Genomic DNA, 6,050 nt, shown 5'->3' on the forward strand with positions numbered 1-6,050 from the left:
CCCCTGCCCCAGCTTACCTCCGCTCCACCGCCGCCCTTGACCACTTGGCACCCTAGGCAACCGCCTAGTTCGCCTAGTGGTTGCACCGGCCCTGATTGCAAGTCCACTTGTCTTTTATTTCAAGAAAAAGTAATCATACCAATAAGCTAGGATGGCCTCTTTACGCCTTTTGGATTGCATACAATTTCTCTCAGTAAAGACAGTCCTTTCCTCTCCCCCCACAAATAATCCATCACCATTTGTTACAGAGCATTGCAGAAGTTGGTTGATGACACTGGGAGTAATTGGGACAATTTTTTTGGTGACATTTTATTTTCTTTACAATCAAAACCAAACACAACAACCAAAATGTCAGCCTTTCGACTACTGTATGGCTTTGAAAAAACATTCCCAGACCAAATCTCAGAAAATTACACAGTAGGTGTCTTTAAGAACTATCAGCTTTCAGGTGCATATGTTATTCTGTGGTTGTTCATTTTACAAACACAGCTCCTTCTCCATTTATTTACAAAGCCAACAGATTTTGAGGAACTCGATGAACAATACTACAAAGAGTACATCATAAATATGGAATCTAGACGTGCTGCTGACATTGAATTGGCTCTTACTAATATTTCTAATGCACAAGAAAAGCAACAGATACAATATGCCAAAACTAAGACTTGTAAACATGGGAAAATAACATTCGAGGTTGGGGACAGTGTCATGTTACTGAACGCGTGAAGGAAAACAAGAAAGGGAGGGCTGCTGCAACCTACCTACCGTGGACCATACAAAGTCACCTCTGTAGAGGATAAAAGAGTTAAATTAGAAACCATCTCAGGGAAACTTTTAGGGTCTATGTACAGTATCTCCCACTTAAAACTATTTAAAAGAGTCTCCAACATTAGCTGCTGAAAACAGATTACAGGAAAACATGGAAATGGAATCGACTGTGGATGACACTATGAAAAAAGTCTCCTCAGAAGAGGTGGGAGAAATGGGAGGCGATGTATCTCCCAAGCCTCACAGCAGCCAAGTGATAAAGGTGGAGGTCCCAGACACGGACGAAGAGGAAAAAGAAAAGGAGTACTTGTGGCACCTTAGAGACTAACCAATTTATTTGAGCATGAGCTTTCGTGAGCTACAGCTCACTTCATCGGATGAGTGGTTTTTGGGCAGAAGTTGCAAGCAGTGATCCAATCCAAACTCTGACCCCCCCGCTCCCCCAAAAACAGAAAAGTATTTGCAAACAAGTTAATTTTTTTGGAGTAATTGACAGGAACAAATAAATCAAGATTTCTATTAACAATTCTGGTCACAATGTAACCATAATTTGACAACATTTTATTGATTTTTGTTCAGAGAGCATGGAGGACTACTGCTTATACTGCAATGATGTGACTTGCAGAACAAAAACAAAAAAATAAAGATGGCATGATGGTAAGAAACACAAAATGCGGTATGAGAAACACACACCATATCTCCAATGATACATTACCCCAGGAGCTTGCTGGAATCTACCCTTCCTTTGATCAGAAACCTTTCTCAGCCAAGGCAACAGGACAAGTGCACTGCTGCTGGTGCCTGCCTGCTGAGTTGATGACCTGCAATGGTCAGTGATCACACGAGCAGAGAAGTAGATTGAAGGCAAACCGGAACAAAATTAAGATTTTAAATTATCCTCCACGTGTCCCGTGTCCTACTACAATGAATGCAGGCAGGATCATTTGGAATCTGAACACTTTATGCTTCTAACCCACACGACTATCAAGTTTTACAAAATTAGGACAAGTCAGCACATAAGAACAACCCTGTGTATCTGTAACTGCTAATGGTAACAATTCACTACCTCTCCCTACTACAGGTAGCAAATTCCCATAGGTAGCGGTTTCACACACCATGTGGTGTAAGAAACTGCTGTCTGTAGGAATTAGCTACATCAGATAGCAGTTTTAAAGCAAAGTAGGACCTGTCACTGGTCTACGTAGGAGATTCCTACATAGAGCAGTTTCTTATACCATAGGATTTGTGAAACTGTTATCTGCAGGATCGTGCTACCTGCAGCAGCGACAGGTCCTACTTTGCTAAAAAGTGCCTTCTGATGTAGCTAATTCCTACAGATAGCAGTTTCCCAAACCTATGGTGTGAGAAATTGCTACCTGTAGGAATTAGCTACATCAGATAGCACTGTTACAAGTAGCACATCCTTACAGATTGCCGGTTCTTACACATGTGTGTGAAACTGCTGTCTGTAGGATCATGCTGCCTGCAGCAGTGAGAGGTCCTACTTTGATAAAAAGTGCCATCTGATGTAGCTAATTCCTACAGATAGCAGTCTCACATGTCAAACCAACCTGATAGTTTTCTTTAACAAGGTAACAAGCCTTGTGTATGAGGGGAAGTGATTGACATGGTCTATCTTGACTTTAGTAAGGCTTTTGATACTGTCTCCCATGACCCTCTCATAAACAAACTATGGAAATGCAACCTAGATGGAGCTAAAATGAGGTGGGTACAAAACTGGTGAGAAAACAGTTCCGAGAGAGTAGTTATCAGTGATTCATAGTCAGGATGGAAGGGCATAATGAGTGGGGTTCTGCAGGGATCAGTTCTGGAGATGTTTCTATTCAAAATCTTAATCAATGATTGAGATAATGGCATAGAAAGTTTGTGAACGATACCAAGCTGGGAGGGGTTGCAAGTGCTTGGGGGGATAGGATGAAAATTCAAAATGAACTGGACAAACTGGAGAAATGGTCTGAAGTAAATAGGATGCAATTCAAAAAGGAGAAATGCAAAGTACTCAATTTAGGAAGAAACAATCAGCTGCACGCATACAAAACGGGAAATGACTTCCTAGGAAGGAGTACTGCAGAAAGGGATCTGGGGGTCATAGTGGACCACAAGCTGAATATGGGTGAACAGTGTAATGCTGCTGCAAAAAAAGCGAACACCATTCTGGGATGTGTTAGCAGGAGTGTTGTGAGCAAGACACAAGAAATAATTCTTCCACTTTACTCTGCGCTGATTAGGCCTCATCTGGAGTATTGTGTCCAGTTCTTGGTGCCACATATCAGGAAAGATGTGGACAAATTGGAGAAAGTCCAGAGAAGAGAAAAAAAAAAGATTAAAAGTCTAGAAAACATGACCTAGAAGGGAAGATTGAAACATGATAACAGTTTTCAAGTATGTAAAAATCAAGTAGCAGTTTTTTACAACAGCAGTTTCTTACAATCTAAATGTATCATTAACTGCTACAGATAGCACATTTCTATGTGTAGCAATTTCACACATACTATAGTGCAAGAAACTGCTACATGTAGGCATTTGCTACATCAGGTAGCAGTTTTAAACAATAGCAGTTTCTTACAGTCTTACTGACAGGTTTCAGAGTAGCAGCCGTGTTAGTCTGTATTCGCAAAAAGAAAAGGAGTACTTGTGGCACCTTAGAGACTAACCAATTTATTTGAGCATAAGCTTTTCGTGAGCATCCGATGAAGTGAGCTGTAGCTCACGAAAGCGTATGCTCAAATAAATTGGTTAGTCTCTAAGGTGCCACAAGTACTCCTTTTCTTTTTACAGTCTTACGTATCAGTAACTGCTATCAGTAGCAGATTCCTACGGGGAGCAGTTTAATACACTACACCTGCCACACCTGGGCCCTTCACCCAGATCCCTGCAGAAGCTGTCCCCGGCCCAGCTGTGCCGGGCCCCACTGCTCCCAGGGAGGGCTCACTGCCGCACTGTATGGGGGCCCTGCTATCCCTGGGCTGTGCTCGCTGTCCCATGGGTATCCACTGCACCCTGTCCTTGGGCAGCCTCATCTGGCTTCAGCAGCCATCTCTGTGTTGATGACTCACAAACCTGCCTCTGACCTGCCACCCTTTATCCAGTCCCACTTCTCAGCCAGGGAGTCTCACCATCGACCGGATGAACGAGGTCAAAACTGACCTACTTATACTTATTCTCCCTGCTAAAAAAACTCTTCTGCCCCATCACTTTGACAGTGCCACCAGCCTCACTTGCACTTGAACCTGTAACCCGGGGTTCCCCTTGCTTTAGCCAGCCAGCCAGCCTGAGCCTGTTGCCAGATCTTGCCCTATTTCCCACCACAGTTCTTACAAAAGCCAACCAGTTCTCTTTCTGTGCCCAGACCTTTATCTTCCTTCTTGACAACTGCACCTGCAGCCTCTCGGGCTTTCCTGACATCCGGGTCGACCTCTTGCTCCATTTATGGCACTGCTACCAAGGGCTTGTCCCCAGCTCCTTGTGCTGACCTGATCATGTCCTTGTATGAGCCCCTCATCCTGCTCGCCCTTCTCTACCCTTCACCCTTGTTCACAACTTAACCCTTCCCTATTCGTTGTTGTGTCTTTGCCAATTATGCCAGTCTCCACCAGCCATTTGCCTGTCCTCCGGCCTGTCATAAATGGTTAGCTGAGAATAGTTAGCCCAGTGGTCCTCAAACTTTTGTACCGGTGACCCCTTTAACATAGCAAGCCTCTGAGTGCGACCCACCTAATAAATTAAAAACACTCTTTTATATATTTTACACCATTATAAATGCTGGAGGCAAAGCGGGGTTTGGGGTGGAGGCTGACAGCTCATGACCCCCCATGTAATAACCTTGTGACCCCTGGTTTGAGAACCCCTGGGTTAGCCCCTAAAAATGCCTGAGATCAGCACCAAATGCTGATACCAGATGGCAAGTCTGTGCATCCAGCTAGCGGGGCAGTGACTGTCTCCTATTGTGTGTATGTACAGTGCCTAGCACAAAGGGCCCTGGTCCTCTTTGTCTATGGATGCTACTCTAAGAAAATGACAGTGATCTTACCAAGTGACATGGAATTTTTGATGACTCAACTAGTCAGAGCCTCTGTATTTCCTCTGTTTTGAAATATGACTTTTCCAGCAGTCCAGTACCCACTCCACCCTATCACCATGCTGGGGCATTATGGAAGAGTTACCAAGACTGCCCCCTACAGCCCCTAGCTGTTTCTTGGTGGTCTCCTTCCCAAGTGCTGGCCCTGCATACTTGGCACCAGCGCAATGTGGCAATCTTGGAGCCATGATTAGACAGGGAATGTGTGAGTGATTTAGCTCCCATTGCAGCAATTGGCAATTTGCCATTGACTTCAGTGGAGACAGGGTTTCACCCGTGTCATTTTTCCCAAGAAGTCTGCTTGAGGTATGAGGCACGTGGAGATTCTCAGACACCAGTTCAGCGGCAGAGGGTGTCCAAGGAAGGACTGATTCAGGGCTCCTGACACTAGGTTTGTATTTCAATCCCATCCATCTGGTGGGGAGCAGATTATCCTCCATCTGCCTACCATGGGAGGCATGTGAACCCCCTGTTTGGGAAGGCAAACACCCTGCCCCTTCCGCCTGAGGCCCCCCCCCAACCCTTGCCCACCAGGAATCCCACACCGCGAGTGGAGCCCTGGCTGAGCAACCCCCAGCCCGCCTCCCCGAGTCCCAGCCTGCCCGCCCGCCTGAGCCCTGGTCCACCTGCCCACGCTGCCCCCAAGCCCCAGCCCACCTGAGCCACCCTCGGCCCACTGCCCCAAGCCATGACCAGCTGGAGGAGCCCCAAGCTGCCCAGAGGACTCTGAGCCCTGCCAGGGCCTGGCCCCCAGATCATGGTGGGGAGCATTAGCAGAGGTTTGGGGAGGCTAAGCCTTCATTACACATGCCCCATGCTGCCTACTGTGGGGTTTCTTGCACCTTCCTCTGAGGCATAGGTGTTGGTGCTGGGGGTGCTGCTGCACCCCCTGGTTTGAAGTAGAAACAACCCAAATACATGGTTTCCACCTTTAGCACCGTCCACTATAAAAATTGTTCCAGCACCACTTCTCTGAGGCATCTGGTGCCAGCCACTCCCAGAGACAGGCTACTGGACTAGATGGACCATGGGTCTGATCCAGTCTGGTGGTTCCTATCTTCCTATGTCTGTGTAGCAGAAAAGTTCCTTTCCCCTCCCCCCCCCCCCACGCCTTACAGCTTGTTCTGACCCTGATCCAATCCTCAGCAGGAAGGGGACAAAGCAAAGATGGGACTGGCTTGTGCTC

Source organism: Natator depressus, chromosome 8, assembly GCF_965152275.1.
Source record: "Natator depressus isolate rNatDep1 chromosome 8, rNatDep2.hap1, whole genome shotgun sequence".
NCBI classification, from domain to species: Eukaryota; Metazoa; Chordata; order Testudines; family Cheloniidae; genus Natator; species Natator depressus.